Source organism: Peromyscus maniculatus, chromosome 23, assembly GCF_049852395.1.
Source record: "Peromyscus maniculatus bairdii isolate BWxNUB_F1_BW_parent chromosome 23, HU_Pman_BW_mat_3.1, whole genome shotgun sequence".
NCBI classification, from domain to species: domain Eukaryota; kingdom Metazoa; phylum Chordata; class Mammalia; order Rodentia; family Cricetidae; genus Peromyscus; species Peromyscus maniculatus.
Genome location: NC_134874.1, coordinates 36,275,201 through 36,294,510, shown reverse-complemented (window position 1 = coordinate 36,294,510; position 19,310 = coordinate 36,275,201). Strand labels below are relative to the sequence as shown.

The following is a 19,310-nucleotide window of genomic DNA, read 5'->3' as shown; positions in this document are numbered from 1 at the left end:
TTAGTGTTGAAGCTACACAGTGAAGACACAGGACTGTCCCTTCACCATGGGACTTCCTTCTAAACATGTGGTGTGATCATGAGAAGCCTGTCTTTTCTTCTTGGCAGTGTCTGATGCATTTTATGGATGTTTTCAGGGTCAAATTTGATAACATTTTGCTTAACTTTCTTATTTTTTAATGATAATATGTAGTTTTATATTTTAGATTTATGTCTATAATCTATCTGTAATTTTTTTTTTTGGTATGAGAAACAAAGGTCAGCTAAAGATTTTTGTTGTACCATGCATGTTCAATTGTTCCAATGCCATTTGGGAGAAGTTTTTTCCTCCAAAAATTACCAGTCCTGTTACATGTGTGGGACACTTTCTCATCTGTCTCTTCAACCAATCGATCACAGTGTTTTCCCTCTATGGCGACCATTTCCTCTTGATGAGTGACCTCATGTGGATTAATTACTCCTTCATTTTTTTAAAAAAAATTGTTTGGTTGGTTCTTAGACCTTTGCTTTTCTATCCAAATTATGAATGGTCTTGTCTGAATTTAAAAGCTCAGTGTGATTTTGATAAAAATTGAAACAAATATAGGGGAAATATTGTTACTGTGTTGTGTCTTCTAATTCATGGCTAGCATGTACCTCTCTGATTTTTAGTCTGCCTTTGCTTGCCAAATAGACAATTTCAGGTGAAAGACCCAACACGTATTTTGTTGTACTCGTGCTTTAAGTATTTAATTTCTAGTTATTGCTATGACATAATTTTCTCAATATTTCTCCACTTATCATTGCAATTATGTAAAAATTCAAATGAATTATGTGACGTCACTGTGTCCTATGACTTTTCCAAACTCACTTCTTTATTCCCTGTATTCTGTATGCTGTTTGGTATGCTCTACATGGATAATGGAGGTGCCTGAAAATCAGAACACTTATACTCATTGCTTTGCAATCTGTATGTTTCAATTGAATTTTCTTACCTTATTGTTCTAGACGGCATTTCTAGGATAGTACTGAATAACAGTGGTGAGAGGAACCTTCAGAACTGCTCCTGTTTGGAGGGTCAAACATTCAGGCTCTCACTATCAAGTGTGAAGTTGGCTAAGGCTTTTGTATAAATTTTCTCTCCATCATCAATTCTGTTTTGCTTATTTGTTTGTTTACTTGTTTTGAGACAGGGTCTTTCTCCATAGACCTGGTTGGCTCAGAAATCACTACATAGGCCAGGCTGTCCTTGAACTCACAACAAGCCATTAGCCTCTGCCTCCCCAGCACTGGGACTAAAGATGTGTGCTACCATGCTTGACATCATTCCCAATTCTTAATCTTTTCTACTTGCCATAATTTAAAAAACAACAGCTCTCCAATTGATTATGCTGTTGGTAAACATATTGCAGAACTACCCTAAGATAACAGTAACCCAAGACTATGTAATTTTTTAAAAATTTTATGTGTATGGATGTTTTGTCTGTTTATACATATGTACACCACATGCATGTGTGAAGGTCCAAAGTGGGTGTCAGATATCATCGAACTACAGATGGCTGTGAACTGCCATGAAGGTACTGGGACCCAGACATGGGTCCTCTGCAAGAGCAACAAGTGCTCTTAGCCTCTGAGCCATCTCTCTATCTCTTGGTTCTAAGGCCAGTTGAGTCCATTTCTACTATAAAAAGCTGTAAAGCTTTTCTTTTCTGCTCCTTTGGAAGAACTGTTAAGTCCAGCTTCAGTGGGGTTCAGGTCCCAAAGAGGAAGGGGACTGAATGCACATCTGACTGTTCAGCAGCTCCCTCCCTCTCTCTCTCTCTCTCTCTCTCTCTCTCTCTCTCTCTCTCTCTCTCTCTCTCTACCAACCAGAGACATACTTTATTTACATAGCATATTGTCTACATTAGGCATTTGACTAGCATCAGAGCCCTGGATTTCTTTTTCATCTCCTCATTAAATGTCCAACATGAAAAAGCAAAATATAAAACAGACGGTCTTACCTGAAACATCTTTGGACAGCATCTGTCAAAACAGGAAGTTACAAATTCAGGGTCTGCAAAACATAGGACCTTTTATTTTTACAGTCTGTGTCTAGGTTGGCTATTCACAGTAGCAATATGTTAGACAGTCTGAAATCATTTTTACCTTAACCAAGTTATGTATAGAAGTATAAAATGTTTTCTAAAATACAAACTTTAGAACACACCGCATAATAATCATTTAACTGTCTGAATTACAACATTTTTTGTTGTCTTCAGTTTTATAGTAGGGGCCTGTTGCTTTCATATGTTCCCAGAAAGGAAGATTCTGGTATCTCAGTTTTTTTCCATCAACCGACACTATTCCTGTTCCTTCTGTGTAAGCTCTAGTGTAGGGCAATTGATAAACTTGTGACATCTTGTATTCAGATCTGAACAAGAAATTTCACAGAATCTATCCTATTGGTACCATGGTCCTTCGGCCACAAAGAAGACTCTTTCTTCTGTGACTCTCAGGGCAAGACCGCTGCCTTCAAAGTTTTCTGCCCGGAACTTGCATATATTTCCCTAGGGGCTGCATAAGCAGAAAACTCCCCACTATGTAGACAACTGCTTCTAAAAGCTACCACAGCACCCTCTGCCTGAGGACTTGAGCCACCCCTTGTGCTGCAGCCTGCTCCAAACAACACTTTTTCCCTTACAAGAGGGGTTTCCATTTAAGAAGAGATTTTGAAAGAAAGATTTGAAGCCATGCTCTGATGATAGGTGACACTCATGATTATATAGGCTGTGAAGTGATTTCAATGAATCATAAGTGGGCGTGCCACTTAGGATCAGTAACTCTCTGTTAAATGAATGATGTTTGTTTGATATATTTTTTGTAGCTGTGGACATATGCATAACTTCTGCAAGATAAATTGGCTTTCAATTTGAACTCTAGGCTTTTGGTCCAGCAGGACTTATGAAAAAGTCCATCAACTTATCTGAGGATGAAGAATGGAAGAGACTTCGAACACTGCTGTCTCCAACTTTCACCAGTGGAAAACTCAAGGAGGTGATGAGGGAGAGGGCATTTACTTATGGAATGAATCTGGGGACAGGTAGAAAACAAGTCCACGTTCCCTTTCCAAGGGTTGGTCCTCTGAGTTACAATTCCTATAAAATGACCTCCTGTCTTCATGCCCAGAGGACTCTTTATAAAATCCACTGTAACATCCCACTCATTGCTTCATGACTGGGGATGATTTGTCTTTCTGGGACCCGAGTTTCCTCATTTAGCTACAGATGTTGTGCTTTGTGCTTAGATGTTCCCCATCATTGGGCAGTATGGAGATACATTGGTGAAAAACTTGAGATGAGAAGAAGAAAGAGGGAAGCCTGTCAACGTAAAAGAGTAAGTGGTGGTGTAGGTGATGGGACTGTAAGTACCTTAGTGTCCCTTCAACTCTAGGAAAGGGGCATCTGCAAACCAACACCAGGTAAAGGCCCCATGTGTGATTGTGATAGAAGCCTAGCCCCCACTGATGATCCAGCATGTGATTCTGTGTGGCTTCCTGCCTGGGTCGCTTGGAACTATGAGCTGCCTCAGATGCAGACACTGATTCCCATGTCTCTCTCCTCAGTATCCTTGGAGCTTATAGCATGGATGTGATCACTGGCACATCATTTGGAGTGAATATAGATTCCCTCAACAACCCAGAGGATCCCTTTGTGCAGAAAGTCAAGAAGATAATTTAACAAGTGTGAATTTTCTTGACCCATTTCTTCTCTCTGTATGTAAGTATCTACTTCCTCTCTTTTTTCTTACTCTCTCACATGCTACAATCAAAATAATATCATTCATCATTACTGAAATACAATTCATATATAAAAATAATGTGCCTGCTTACAATGTGTAATTCAGGTTTTGCTCATACAAGGTAATGTATATCCATCACCATTGCCAAGCCAGGGAACATTTTATCCAAGAAAACCTGTACCATTTCTTTCTCATCTTCCATTCCTCCTTGTCATAAGAAACACCAGTTCACTGTTCTGTAGATCTGCTTCTTCCCACATTTGCCATTAAAATACAGCATAAAAATGTCGTAGAATACATACAATTTAGTGACTAGCCTCTTTCAGTTAACACAATAAATTCAACAGAAACATTTGTTCCCACACCCATGTTCTGTAGACAAATCAAATTCCATGCCATCTGATGGTCCTTCAAATTGTTTTCAGATTCGGGATGCTGCCAATAAGCTATCATGGACATTGACACCCGAGATTATGATTGAACACTTGTTTTCATGTTTTCTGGGTAGGTACTTGGGGGGGGGATTAGTAAATTACATAGGACTTCTGTGTTTGACTTACTGAGCAAGTGAGTTTTTTCTTTGATAGAGGCAGCATTTTATTTTCTGGTTAGGAATTCATGAGGACTGCCATTCAAAACTTGGGGTTGTTGTTATTTCATGATGTTCATTCCAGATGCCCTAGTGGACACTCAATAGTATAGCACCATGAGTGTTGGGTTGTGTTTTTTCCAAGTGGTAATTATATTCCCCCACTTGGAAGACATTATTGTCTTTCTTAGATAAACATCTGTTCAATCGTTGCTCCTATATAGCTGAATTGTTTACGTGTTTGCCATTGAGTTATAAGATTGGCATGTGTATCATGAATAACAGTCACTTTCCAGACATATAATTGGCATATTTTCTGTACTTTGAGATGTTGTTTAATGTTTTTGATGGGATCCTTTGAAGTACACATTTTTAAAATTGTATGATGTACAATTTTATAATGTGCTATGTTTTAATCTCTAAGTCAAATGGTCAGAGTTGAGGTTATGAACATTTAACCTCCCTCCAGTTTCATCTTAATTGGGCAGTACATTCCTTAAGCATTTTTTTGATACAGGGTCATGTAGCCCTGTGTGGAGGCCCACAAATGTTTCCTAGTGAGATCTGAGCTTGCTTTATCCAGCAGGACTGCATTAGAGGATTGCTTGACTATACATATGGTTACTAGGTGATTGGAAGGGTCTACAGTTGGTGAGCTAGGGGAAGGTCTTTGTTCCACCCCTTGGCATTCCTATAATTCCTCTTTAGAAGAGACAGAAGATGCCAGTGGACAAAGATCAAGGCTATTCTTTGATTCTATCTGTTTCTCTCCCCTCTATCCCTCTATCTAAATATTTCTCACTTCACCTTCCTCAAAAGCACCCTGGAGGAAAAATGAAGGAGATGGTCTCCCTCAGATGGTGCATGGAAAAGGGACCAGGGACTTGATGAAAGGAAGGGAGAGGATCCTGCAGGAAGTTTGAGCATGTACAGTTATGTTGAAAAATTAAGGCGGAGGTATTCTATTTTCAGGAGTGAAAGTAAGGTGGCTAAAAGAAATGCCAAAGTGAGGCTGCAGTGAGTATCGCTCTATATCTAGGTTTCTTTTTTTTCTCTCTCTCTTAATTTCTATCTAAAACATTAAGGAAAAAACGTAAGGTAGAATGTAGAAATACAGTGTAGAAAAAATTAGGGAAAACTGGGCAGTGGTGGTACACACCTTTAATCACAGCACCTTGGAAGGCAGAGCCAGGTGGATCTCTGTGAGTTCAAGGCCAGCCTGGTCTATAGAGCAAGATTCAGGACAGACACCAAAACTACACAGAAAAACCCTGTTTCAAAAAACAAACTTAGGACAAGAAGGAAAAAAAATATAAGTTAGACTGTAGTAATGTACTGTAAGAAAAAACTTAGGATAAAATAAGCACAAGACAGAGGAACTATGTCCTTGATTTTTCCAACCGGGACTATGAATGCAAACTCCTGGGAGGAATAAGAGTTATAAAAAAAATAGGATGAGAAAAATGGACAGAATAAGATTCATGTGGATGCTTTTTACCTGTATGTAACTTAAATCTGAGTCCTGAGTGTCAGAGGAATGAATGTTCCCTGAGACAGATGTGGATGAAGTAAAACTCAACTCTGCTCATAGTGTTACTGCATGAAAAAATCAAAGTATCAGAATTAGTTTCCTCTTGGCCATGAAGCGAAAGTTTAGGAAACAGAAGTCTTGGAAAAAACTTAGTTATCTTTCTCTCAAAAACTAATTGCTTTCTTGGGAAAAACTTAGTAATCTCTCTCTAAAAAACTGGAAGAATTTTGGGTCTTTCCTTCTCAGATTTTTTTCTCTTTCTCTAAGGGCAAAAATTTAACTCATTTGGAAACAACATCTATCAGTATGGGAAAATCACCTGTAATTGCTCTAGAAAAAAAAAAAAAAAAAACAACAACAGAAAACCTCTTGGAACAGGGCAAATCCTCCCTGCTAGTCCTATCACCCCTTCAAGCCAGTATCAGAAAAACAGCAGATACTTTAGACACTAGCCAGAATTCCCTGTAGCTAGAGCGTTGTGAAAGACACCAAGGAAAGCACAGGGGGAGAGCTGATCAGGGAACAACATCCCCCCATAGTGGAACAGCTGCTGAGGACAAGATTCTGGCATGAATGTAGCGGGTGAGGCTTTGAAAGCCTCCTTGCAATAAGGGAGGAAAGGTCTAAGTTCTAGCACTAATGACAGCATGAGAAAAGCTGAGAGTAAATTTGGCCATACAAAGAGGTCCATCAGGAACAGGGAGAATTGCCTGCTTGACTGTGAGCTCCGAGTTGGTAGGCGGGGCTACACAGCACCCGCAGCTGCCAAGAAAGCTCTTTCTTTTCTTTTTTTAATCAGGGAACAAATTCTTTAAAAAAAAAGTATTTTTTCAAGTATTCTCATTCCTTTTCACTGACCTACTGAGACAGAGGTTTTTGCTTCTGGCAACAAATGCCTGCCAGAGAGCAAGGGACAGGCTTAACCCACTCTGGGATCAGTATGAGGTGAAAAAAATCTGATTAGAGAGGTACACCTGTCAAATGATAGTGCAGGGGTCCTAATGTAAGCTTGGGGAGGAAAAAAATCTCCTGTGATAAGAGCAAAAATTTGACTTTGGTTTCAGCATGAATACAGATTGTGTAAATTGATGTTTTCTCATAGCCCCAGAAAGGCAGCATGGGGTATGTAGTTCATTCATAACAGCCTGACAATGTAGAGAAGGGCAGCTTGGGAAATGTAGTCCATAAGGCAGTTTGTAACAATGTGATGATGTACAGAAAAGCAGTTTGGGAAATGAAATCTGTAACAGAGATACCAGTACTACATGGCCCAAAAACTGTTTTTTCAGTGTTTTTTTTTTTTCCAGCTCAAAATGCAGTGTTTTTCCAAATGATGTTAGAAAGCTTCCCCTTCACTACTGAGAACTAGAAATAGGTGAACAGCTTGCTTGTCAGGAGACAATTAAAATGTTAATACAGTTTGTCAACAAACCACTTTAAAACACTCATGATAATATTAAAAAACAACTTCTAAAAATTAAGAAGAGGGAGCTGACCTCAGTAAAGCTTAGAACCACTGATAAATTAGTTTCTGACTTCAAACTCTCAAACTTTCAGAATAATATCAAAGCTAACTACAAAATACGGACTTTAGAAATGATTTGTATACTTGCTGTCTTGTTAATAGGTCAGTTAAGAAATCTCTTCTAGATGTTTGCTAATAAAGTTTGCTTTTGAATATAAGTATGGGTAAATAGTTCTGTTAAGAAATCTCTTCTAGATAAGTGCTAAAGTTTGTAAAATAGTCCTATAGAATTTCCCTTTTGAATATGTTTGTAAAAAGTGTAAATGTTGGATGTAAGTCTGTAAAAGTGTAAATGTTGAATATAAGTTTGTAAAAACTAAATATGTATAGTCATGTTCATACTAAAATTGTCTTTATTATTCCATCAATATCTCTCTGGACAAATTAGGTAAAATTAATTTTTAAAGGAATATGTTTTATCTTCAGATAGATTTGAACATTTTTATGATAGCTCAAACTATAATTTTATGGTCTTAGTGGCCCCTAGAAAACTTAAGTGTCATAATTAAGAGAGCTTTTCTATCTTCTTCCTAAAAGTTTCCACTCTTCCTCTGTTTCTGTTTAGAAAGAAGTAGGCCACCCACAAAAAGTTAGGCTTTCCATGATTGAGTTAGTTTGTACAGAAATTCTCCTGCTAATTAAACAGATAAAAGTGTCTTTACAATTAGCATGGGTTTTTGTTTACTTGAGTGGATACTTTGAAGTGATTTGAAATGATTGCTTTTTCCTGGGAATCAAAATAGTCTCTTGAAAATTTTATTGAACATCTGTTAGGAAAGACATTGGATTTGGAAAAGGTCTTGGGGCAGCTAATACTGTTGTAGTCACCTTAGACCCATTCCAAAGAGGATATTCCATCTTTACTATCCTCTACTCCTTTACTGTGAGGTGGATGTTTGCAAGCTCAGCAGGGACCTGAGTCAGAGCTGAGTTAGGCTCTATACCCACTCCTATCAAAGGATGGTAGTCAAAGACAGGCAACTTTCTTCTTGATAGCTTCCAGCATAAGGCAGAATATGCTTGATGGAAAGTATATCTCCATGATAGGTAAGGAAACTAATCAAGAAGGATGACCTAAGACAGGCACAGTCTATCTGAGGGGCCTGGGAGGCACTTTATTATATCTAGAAGAGGGATGTGGAGGCCCACAAAGATTTCCTAGTGAGATTTGAGCTTGCTTTATCCAGCAGGGCTGCATTAGAGGATTGCTTGACCATGTGCATGGTTACTGTACTTGGCTGAGCTTAGGGACAGTCTTTGCTCCACCCCTTGGCATTCCTATAAATAACCCTTTAGTAGAGACACAAGGGACCAGTGGATAAGGAAACAGATCCTCCTGAGGGTATTCTTTGTTTCTATCTGTTTCTCTCTCCTCTATTCTTATATCTAAATATTTCTCACTTCACTCTCCTCTAGAGCATGCTGGGGGGGGGGGAATGTGGGAGTTGTTCCCCGATAGCCCTGGTTGTTCTGGAACTTTCTATATAGAGCAGCTGGCCTTGAGCTCACAGAGACCCACATGCCCCTCTCTTCAGAATCCTGAGATTAAAGGCTTGTGCTCACTACACCCATCTTAGACCTGGATCTTTGACTCACTTTTAGTTAAATTGTGTGTACTGTTATCAAATTTATTCCTATTGAAGAGTAGATACAAAGAATGTAAACACTGGAATGTGAGGAGGAACATCATCTTCTGGACATGCATGGCTATCACACTCTCAAACTCAGAGCAGTTACACTAGATCAAGCCAACCAATATTCCCTCCATAGATATGGGAGATGCTCTCAATGTCCCACCCCTTTCTGAAGAATGTTTGGCAGTTGATAGCTTCTAAGGAAGAGAGAATCATCCTTCTTTGATGGTGTGGCCACTTGTCAGTTTCCCATGCTTCAGTGGATGGCTCCACTTCAGTCTTATTAAACAACAACATAAAGCTGTGAAAGGGATGTCTTGAGGGGGATGTGGGAGAAGTTGGAGAAGGAATATAGGGAGTGGAATGAATATGTTATTTCATTGCCTTAATGAAGTGATCAAATAATAACAAATATTTCTTCCTATATATATTTTTAAATTTTGTTTATTTTTAATTACACACACACACACACACACACACACACACACACACACACACACACACACGAGTGCCATGCCTCTAGAATCCAGTAGAGGGAGTTGATTCCTTAGAGCTGGAGTTGTAGTTTTGAACCATTCAATGCCAAGTACTGGGCATCGAACTTGAATCTCCTGTAAGCAGCAAATGCTCTTAACCACTTAGCCATTTCTCTAGCCCATATCTTGAGTGTTTTACATCTTGATGTATTATAAATAGATAACTATTTGTTAACATCAGTTTGGTACTTCCTTTGAGTGGAATTGAAATACAAGTGGATCCTGGAACTTAGCAGAAAGTGTGTTTGATTTCTAATAAGTGAATAAGAATTTAGTGCAGATTTTCATTGCACGTTCTCTTCTTTTCTCTGTAGTTATGTTTCCATTCCTTACTCCACTATATGAGATGCTAAGTATCTCTATTTTCCCAAACGGGTTAGTGGACTTTTTCTATGAATTTGTAAAGAAGATGAAGCAAAATCGCCTTGAAACAACTCAGAAGGTAAATTATGGTGTTTTGTTAGAATGCTTATTGTTTGATCATGTATCAGGCTGTGAACATGTCAGTTGTACCCTTTTTCTAATTGCCCATTGTGGAAATTTCTCTTTCTGCTTCCAGACTCGAGTGGATTTTCTTCAGCTGATGATGAACACTCAGAACTCCAACAGCAAAGAGTCCCTGAAAGGTAACTCTGGATGCTTCACCATGTTTGGAACAAGAAGTCCAGAGAGAAGAGGGTGTCGGGACATGTGCAGGGGAGAGTGGTCCAAGATGGAAATTTCTGCCAAATTTCAGAAAGCCATGCAATGAATGATGTCTATGATGTCCATAGGAGCTTTCTAGAAGCACACTGGGGTAAAAGGACCAGAGCTTGTAGGGAAGCCACAGAGAAGCATTTCATGCCCAGAAGTCCTCAGTTGTGCTGGGTCATCTGTCAGAGAAGAGACAGATTCTCAGTCCCTTTCAATCCCAATGATTCTGGATCTCTGCCTAGATTTTGCATCTAGGCCCCAATTAGGAAGAACACTGTCCAGCATTCAGGATGGTCTCTGGGAGTGAATGGTGGAACAGTGTTCAATAACTTCATCTGTAATTTATTCTGCTCTGTATAAATAGCATCTGGGAAACTATATACCCTGCTCTTCCTCATTCTTCATGCTAGCTTTGTGTCATAGACTATTATTACTGATGTAGCCACAGAATGACCTTAAACTTCTCATATTTATTCCATATTTCTAGTCATTATCCATCATAGGAAGGATTTTCAATACTTACTATTTGCTTTATAAAATATCATTCAAAAATATATTCATTTGTCTCTAGCAGTGTGATCTTTTGCTTCCCCTGTTACTTTCTTCTTATGATTATTTAGTTTGCATTTCAAGTTGTCAGGCATGTCCACTGGAAGCCCTTTTATGTGGCCTCATGAAGCCTTCCATTGTCTGGGCTTTCATTTCGATTGCTACAAGAGACTTTAATTTTAGGGTGTTTTCTGGACAAAGCAGAGCTTAGGGTAAGTACAGAGACTCCCTATACATTTTTGTGTACACTCCTCCACCAGAGTGAAGCATTTGCAGGACAGACACTCAACCATTTCCCACCTGTTTTGTCTCACATCTACTAATATTAAGGTATTTGTCTTAGTCCCTCATGCTGTTATAGTGACCAAATAACTGAGGAAACACCTTAAGGAGAGGTTTATTCTGACCCACAGTTTAGTGATTCAGTCCATCATGGTGGGGAAGTCCTGGTACAGCAGGCTACTGGTCACATGGCATTAGTAGTCAGGAAGCAGAGACTATCTCACAATCTTCTTTTTGCTCAGTAAGGGACCCAAGGCCATGAAATGTCCCACCCACATTTAAGATGAGTCTTCCCACATCAAGCAACTTAAGACATCTCTCAAAGGAATGCCAGTCTTGTCTCCTAGGTGATCCTAGATCCTCTCAAGTTGTAGGTCAATGTTAACCCCTGTTTTTCTTTTATGTTTATAAGAATGTATGAGGACAATGTGTGGTGGGTGGATCTACACATTTGTGGTGGTGAGTCTGGTCTATCAGGACAGATAGGCCACAGATTTCACCAGAGTGGAATTCAGTCCCAGGGATTGTGGACTGCCTTTCTCTATTTGTTTCCAGACGGCTGGGAGCACCATTTGAATTTCTTTTCATTTCAACTGTGATGTTCTGTTTTTATCTTCCTTATCTGAGATGTTCATTTCCTTTTAGCTCTTTCTGATATGGAGATCACAGCCCAATCATTTGTTTTCATTTTTGCTGGCTATGAAGCCACAAGCACATCCATTTCCTTCGTGATGTATCAACTGGCTACTCACCCTGCTGTGCAGAAGAAACTTCAGGATGAGATTGACAGAGCTCTGCCCAATAAGGTGAGTGGGTGGTACCCAGCGAGGGAGGGCAGAGGTAAAGGATTCACAAGAACATGTCTCATCACTTGCAATGAGAAATTTTACAGAGAGCCATGCAATGGTTCTTCCACCAGCAAGAGTCTAAAAGAGAAAGAAAGGGAGGGACATAGGAGATGAATGCAATCTGTAGAAATACATGATCTTTTTAAAAAGATTTTTATTTATTTATTATGTATATATAGTGTTCTGCCTGCGTGCATGTCTGCAGGACAGAAAGGAGGACAGATCTCATTGTAGACGGTTTTGAGCTGCCATGTGATTGCTGGGGATTAAAATCAGGACCTCTAGAAGAGCAACCAGTGCTCTTAAACTCTGGACCATCTCTCCAACCCAGAAATACACAATCTTTAATACAGTGCCGGCTCTGGTGTATCTATATCTATTATAACAGTTATACAAGTAAGAGACACCAGAAAACCTGTGTGACACCTAAGGGTAAGCACCAGTCCCTCAGGTGTCTGGACAGTTATCTCTGCTGATGTCCTCGGGTGCTGTCCATGCTACCTATGGTGCTAGGCTGGCCTTCCCTGGTCTTGGCAGACTGATTTGACACTACTGTCAATGGCTCTACTGTCCAGTCCAATAGCATGGTGTGTGTGTGTGTGTGTGTGTGTGTGTGTGTGTGTGTGTGTGTGAATTAGGGTAGTCTTTTCTTTCTTATGTGCAGATAGCATCACTTTTGTAATTTCGTTGAGTGTCAGTGCCCTCTGCTGACCAGAGCTGGAATTGCAGGCAATGTGCTGGACAGGTTTTCTCAGGGAGTCTCCAAGTCCAACCCCCTAAGGTGGCTAATAGAGATCTGGTCAGGACAATGGTAGGGATACCTATCTGTGAGCACTTTACTTCCTCAGCCTCCAGCCACATGTACGTTTAAGCATCTAATCCTGCCTCTTTCCACAAATGTCACTCAGCTAATCTCTTGCCCTAGGGTTGTGGAGCATTAAGTTCACCCTCCCTGTCCTGTGATCAGTCCCTATTCTCTGCCTCCATGAGCAGTTCAGTTTCCAATGCAAGGTTCTGTATAAAGAGGTTAACTGGCTTCTCGTTTCTGAATCATCCAGAATGAGAGCAGGATTCCTCTTCACAGTTGCAGGAATTCAGTTTCCAATGCAAGGTTCTGTATAAAGATGTCAGCTGGCTTCTCCATTCTGAATCATCCAGAATGAGAGCGGGATTCCTCTTCATGCTTGCAGGAATTCAGTTTCCAATGCGAGGTTCTATATAAAGATGTCAACTGGCTTCTCCATTCTGAATCATTCAGAGTAACAGTGGGATTCCTCTTCACAGTTGCAGGAATCAGCCCCCGTCTCACCACACTCCTCATTGGTTTGAAGTCTGTGGAGGCTGTGGGGGTGTCCTGGAGGGAGGACTCCCTGCCCCCTTTCACCAGAGCCTTTGGTTTCTTTGGGAGAGGCTTTGCGTTCCCCTTCCCCTGGAACTGGGGAACAGGGCATCCAGAGGCATCTTCAGTTTGGTTTCTTTTCTATGAATCATCCATTTTCCCACCATGTGTTTTCATTTCTTATTACTTCCTCATTGTTTCTGAAGCTCTTCCTCTCTCCTTGACATAGACTGTGTTTTGTTTCTTGTTTTCCTGTTGCTTTGACTCTTTTTCACACACAGGCAGTTTCTAGTGTGGGTAGTTCCAGAAGTCTCCATTGTAACTTTCTTTCCAAATTATTACACCTGCCACCCTCCAGGGAATTAGCAAGCAGGAGTTGCCTAGTGTGAGAAGCTGGGGACACAGCTCAATCATACAATGCTTGGTTTGTGAAGACCTGAGTTTGAATCCCAGAACCCGTGTGGGGAAAAGGTGTAATTGGAGCACTGAGGAGACAGAGACAGTGTGAGCCTCTCTTCCCCGGGAGCTCACTGGCCAGCCAACCCATCCTGCTTGGTGAGTGTCAGGCTACTGAAAACCTGTTTCAAAAACATATATAAAGTGGACTCCCAGAGGAAGGTTGGACTCTGGCTTCCACATATGGGTCAGTGCACAGCAGTTATCCACATCCCATTAACATGCGCGCACGCGCACGCGTACACACACACACACACACACACACACACACACACACACACACTTATGCAAAACCAGAACAATCCAAAAACCCTGATATGGACCAAGAGTGGGTGTTGTTCCTTGCAATGGTGTGATTTCCTTGGTGTAGACTGGTCTATGCAGATGAGACAGTGAAACCATTGCATTTTCCTGAGTGTATCTGTCATATTGGTCATATGTGCTCACATGGAAAACAAATCAGAGTACCACATTGATGATGATGAGGGGATCTGGACAGGGGAGTGTCCCAAATGGCTCCTGGGCTGAAACTTATACTTCACATCCTAATGGGCCATCATCAGGACAAAGGTCATCATCATAGGTGCAGAATGATTTATTAAGGCTAAGATCTACTAATCGAGGTCAGCCCTAGCAGCTTCTGACATGCAATAACATTAGAAACTGAGTCAAAGATCAAGTCCAAACCTCATCTGGAAGCATCTATTTCTTCTTCCCAGGCACCTGTAACCTATGATGCCCTGATGGACATGGAGTACCTGGACATGGTAATGAATGAAACTCTCAGATTGTACCCAGCTGCTAACAGGCTAGAAAGGATCTCAAAGAAATATGTGGAAATCAATGGAGTGTTCATTCCCAAAGGGACTGTAGTTATGGTACCAACCTATCCTCTCCATCGGGATCCTGAGTACTGGCCAGAGCCTGAGGAATTCTGCCCTGAAAGGTACAGAGACCTCGGAGAATGGTCCCCACTAGGAATCAGGCAAATTAAACATATTATGCTGCCTACTGGAAATTGCATGTATGTGATTTTGTGTCCCTTTTCATCTGTATGAATTTTGGGAATTAAACCTTTTAAAATTACAAAGTGATAATTCTTGATGCTGCAAAAACAGACCAGAAGAAAAGTATTCATGGCCATTCAGAGTCCCAAAATGTTCACCTTAGCTCCATTAATAGTGAAATATATCCTCAAGGATTTATTTGTATGTATGTAAAGGTTTTGCAAAAGCTAGTATATTTTACTTGTATTACGAATCACTAATTACTTAAACACTAAACTGTTGTGGAATATTACTTTATATAAATGTGTGTTGCATTTGTTTATGTTGGATTTGTTTAATGATTTGTTTAATTTGTTTAAAGAAGTGCTACATTTGTTCATGCTGCATTTGTTTAACAATGTAAAGATGTATTGTTTTGCCTGCCTAAAGCACCTGATTGGTCTAATAAAAAGCTGAACAGCCAATAGCTAGGCAAAAGAGTGATAGGTGTGGCTGGTTGGCAGAGATAATAAGATAATAAGGAAGAGGAATCTCAGCTAGGGGAGAGGGGAGAAAGAAGAGAGAAAGAGAGGAGAGACAGATGCTCGGATGAAGCCAGCCAAGCAGCCACCAGCCAGTAGGTCACGAAAGAATTCATGGAAAAGTAGGACACATAGAATGAAAGCAAGGTAAAAAGCCCCAAAGCAAAATGTAGATGAAGAGAAACAGGTTAAATTAATTATAAGAGCTAGCGGGACAGACATAAGGCTGAGTGTTCATAACTAATAAGTCTCTGAAACATGATTTGGGAGCTGACTGGCAGCCCAAAGAAAGCCGCTACACTAACCTATATACCACACCTTGTCATATACATATATGTCTTATTTGGTGACTAGGTACTTGATACAAGTGATATCTAAAGTCACATATGTAGGATTTTTGTTCTTTTTTCATGTATTCTGTGCTGGTTCCAAATTTACCATTAGCTTTAAGAACTTTTCCCATTGTCTGTTTGGTTAGAAACCACCTTCTTGAAGGTTGAGGCGGTAGCATACTTTTCACTCTAATTCTGACATGTCTTTCAGAATGTGAGTATATACCCACCCCAGACAGAATTTTGGTATTTAAAGATGTATTTCCTCTCTATAAGCATTCAGCTCAGCTCAGCTCAACACCATAGGCTCCTCTATTTTAAGGGACATAGAAAGACCATTAGCTTACAATGCCTTTATTTTTATTCTTTTTTTTTATGTGTATGGGTGTTTTTCTGTATGTATCTGCATCACATGTACCTGGAGCCTCAGAAGGTCACCAAAGAGTGTCAGGTACCTGTGCTGGTCATCAAATCTAGGCCCTCTGGAGAAGAAGCCAGTACTCTTATCTTCTGAGCCATCTCTCCAGCTCCTGACTTAAAATTCTTAAAGTGAGACATCCATAGCAAGAGTTCAGTTGCAAGTCCACAAATGAAAGCTGGTTGAGGGGTGTCAGAACTCCAAACATGGAGCTCTTGGGTCTTTATGTTTCATAGCCTCATTTGTATCCCCACTCTGTCTCCAGGTTCAGCAAGGAGAACAAGGGCAGCATCAATCCTTATGTATACCTGCCCTTCGGGATCGGACCCAGGAACTGCCTTGGCATGAGGTTTGCCCTCATCAGTATGAAATTCGCTGTCATCAGAGTCCTGCAGAACTTCACCCTCCAGCCTTGTGAGGAAACACAGGTGAGGCAGGAAACTCTCTCTATAAATCATATTTAATTGGGAGTTTTTTGTTTTTTAATTTAGAGTTTCACCTACAGAAAGGGGAAATTGATCATTCATCATATTATGCTGCCTTGTATGAAATATACGATTTGACATGTAAGCTTAAGGACCTCCCATTCTGAGCTGCAAATCTGTGTCTGGATAAAGCACAAACAGAGAAATTATTTAAAGTTCATGCAGATCAGCACGACATGATTAAGTATAGTGTCTTTGAGATCAAGTCCAGGTTTAAATTGTGTGACTGACTGGAGATGGGGAAACTGTTGCACACGCTCATAGCTCGTAATGATCACCTTGCTGTGGTTTGTGAATGGAGGGCTTCCCCGCACTAGCTCTGCTTTGAACTTGGTAACTTTAAAAATTCACTATGCCTAATCACCTCAGATACCTGGAAATGATTTACCCAGAGCATGACTTTAAGAGATCCATATTGGCTGCAGTGAACACTGATTTCAGACACTACTATAGCACATAAAGAACTTCAACCCTTCAGGATCATCCTGACCATTTGATCTCACATTTTCATCACTGTGCTACATGAAGACGTCTTTTATGTTCTCTGAAATCTGTCTTCTACTGTCTCGCCTCTTCATTCTGTCCTTATTCTTCAAGTTGAAGTAGGTGACTAAGCCATTCACATGAGCTGTCTGGCCATGGCCCACCTACTCCTCTGCTCTAGTGATGTCTGAAGCCTCTTTTCATCACAAAGGCAATGCACCCAATTTTGTTCTCTGCACTGAAAATTATGTCTTTGAATTTCACTTTATTTTTGTTTACTTACTCTACCAAGACTGCTTTGCTGGGAAGTCTGTGAATGTCTTAGTTATATTTTAAGGAGTATTTTACAACTGTTCTGGAGTTCTTAAATATACATTTAACCTATTTTTATATTTTAAATTTGCTCCTGTAAGCATACAAGGGCATATATGCCAATCTTTCTGTGGGTGTATCTCTGGAGAGAATAGATGCATGTTGTTAAAACACAAACAATACACTTAGAGAAGTTGACATGTTGCCCCCTCTCCAAACTTAAAGGTCAATTGTCTTTACTTCCAAATAAAGCAATGAGTGACAAAGCTGATTTCTAGTCCTGTGTGTCCTTTCTTCGTAGTCTTAGAGAGGTCGTTATCCCCTCATTTTTCACCCAGGGTAACTGTGTAGCTGTCCTGTCTACACAGTGCTTTAGAAAGATGGACAAAGACTTTAATCTTGAAAGCTTTCCATAAGCTGACATTCTTCAGTTTCCTTGATAACCTGTTTCCCCACCATCTACAGAGACCAGATGTTGGCAGCTTCTCTCCTCCCATAAGGTGGAAGAGACTGAGGTAAAATGGTTGGTGGAAACACTGAACGATTCAGAAGTTCCCCATTCACAATACCCTCCGGGTCTAAGAGGAGATCTTAGGAAAAATCACAAGTTCTTGCCTGCCATTAAACTGGACAGGCACAACTGGCCTGAGAAGTTGAGTTGTGCCCACAGAGCTGCACTGTCTGACATGTGTTCAGGATTACCTTCTACGTGTCAACAAATGTGAATTTACCTTTATACTGCCTATCAAAAACAGTCTTCCACATACTTAAAATGTGATCCAGAATTTTAAAACTCAGCCTTTTCACTTAAATTCAAATCAATAAAGAACATGGGTCGGCATCGTCTCCCCCCTCAGGTTCTATATACAACAATTACTCCATAATGACTTTATTGCATGAACAGTAGACCTGGGTGTTTGGACTACCCAGTCCTAATGAAGATGTATGTATGAAGAATTCAAGACATATGAAGCCAAAAGGGTTTTATGTATATAAAATACCACTGTCCTGAATGGATTTGTTCTGCATTGCTGTGGTTGCTGGCTCATTCATTCCTTCTCAATGTGCTTCTTCAACTACCACAGATTCCCTTGAAGTTAAGCAAGCCAACCATTTTTCAACCAGAAGAACCCATCATCCTGAAAGTTGTGTCAAGGTGAGATCACAAGTGGAGCTTGAGTTTCCAGCAAGATTTCTGCTGTTCTTCAAGGAAGCTGTGCCACCCAACATCAGAGAATCTAATTTGCCTTTGAATTAAATCAGCTTAATTGCCCTTGAGGATTAGGTGTTCAGGAATTCATTGAGCATGCTCAGTGTCTGTGCTGAGTATCATGTATTGTGTGATTTACAGGAAATCATTAAGTCAATGTAGAACTGAGATTTTTCAGATTCTAGGGGCCATCCCCATTGAGCTCCAGCTTGCTTTCTGCATTCTGATTGTACTAAGCATTTCTCTGCTATCTTATCAATCATATTTTAATGAAATGGGAGGTACTGTGGTGATTCTGGTGAGAAATCTGTCTCAAGTGTTGTTTTAATATTTTATAATATTACCAATAGAAATCATCTTTCCAAAAATATGTGATGTCTTCCTTTGCATTAATAAAACTGAGACACAGCATTTCTGATCATAGTCACTCATTGTTTGAGTCTGTTTGGGTCTCCGTTTGACTTCTCAGAGTTTGATGATGTTCACTTGGGTTTGGTATATTTTTTGGAAATTTTATTTACAGTTTATTTAATTTTTAAACTTTTAAAATATAACTAAAATGGGAGGCAGGCTGGAGAGATGGCTCATTGGTTAAGAGCACTGACTGTTTTTCCAGGGCACCTGGGTTAAACTCCCAGCACCCACATGGCAGCTCACAACTGTAACTACAGTTCCCGGGGACCTGACACTCCACACAGATATACATGGAGGCAAAACACCAGTGCATATCAAATAAGAATAGTTAAAAAGTATATCTAATAAAATCACTAAATGGGGTGAAGTTTTTCTCACTCGGTTTGCC

At 40.1% G+C, this 19,310-nt stretch overlaps 1 pseudogene across 1 annotated transcript in view; it reads left to right on the top strand.

Moving 5' to 3' along the window:
- LOC143270397 (cytochrome P450 3A25-like) overlaps positions 1 to 18,919 on the top strand; it is a 68,915-nt pseudogene extending 49,996 nt beyond the window's left edge. The window contains exons 8-16 of the transcript XR_013047578.1: positions 2,901 to 3,014; positions 3,265 to 3,353; positions 3,583 to 3,736; positions 9,888 to 10,015; positions 10,133 to 10,199; positions 11,743 to 11,903; positions 14,460 to 14,686; positions 16,284 to 16,446; positions 18,384 to 18,919. The product of XR_013047578.1 is annotated as a cytochrome P450 3A25-like (transcript). The remainder of the gene's footprint in view (positions 1 to 2,900; positions 3,015 to 3,264; positions 3,354 to 3,582; positions 3,737 to 9,887; positions 10,016 to 10,132; positions 10,200 to 11,742; positions 11,904 to 14,459; positions 14,687 to 16,283; positions 16,447 to 18,383) is intronic.
- Positions 18,920 to 19,310: the final 391 nt, after the last annotated feature.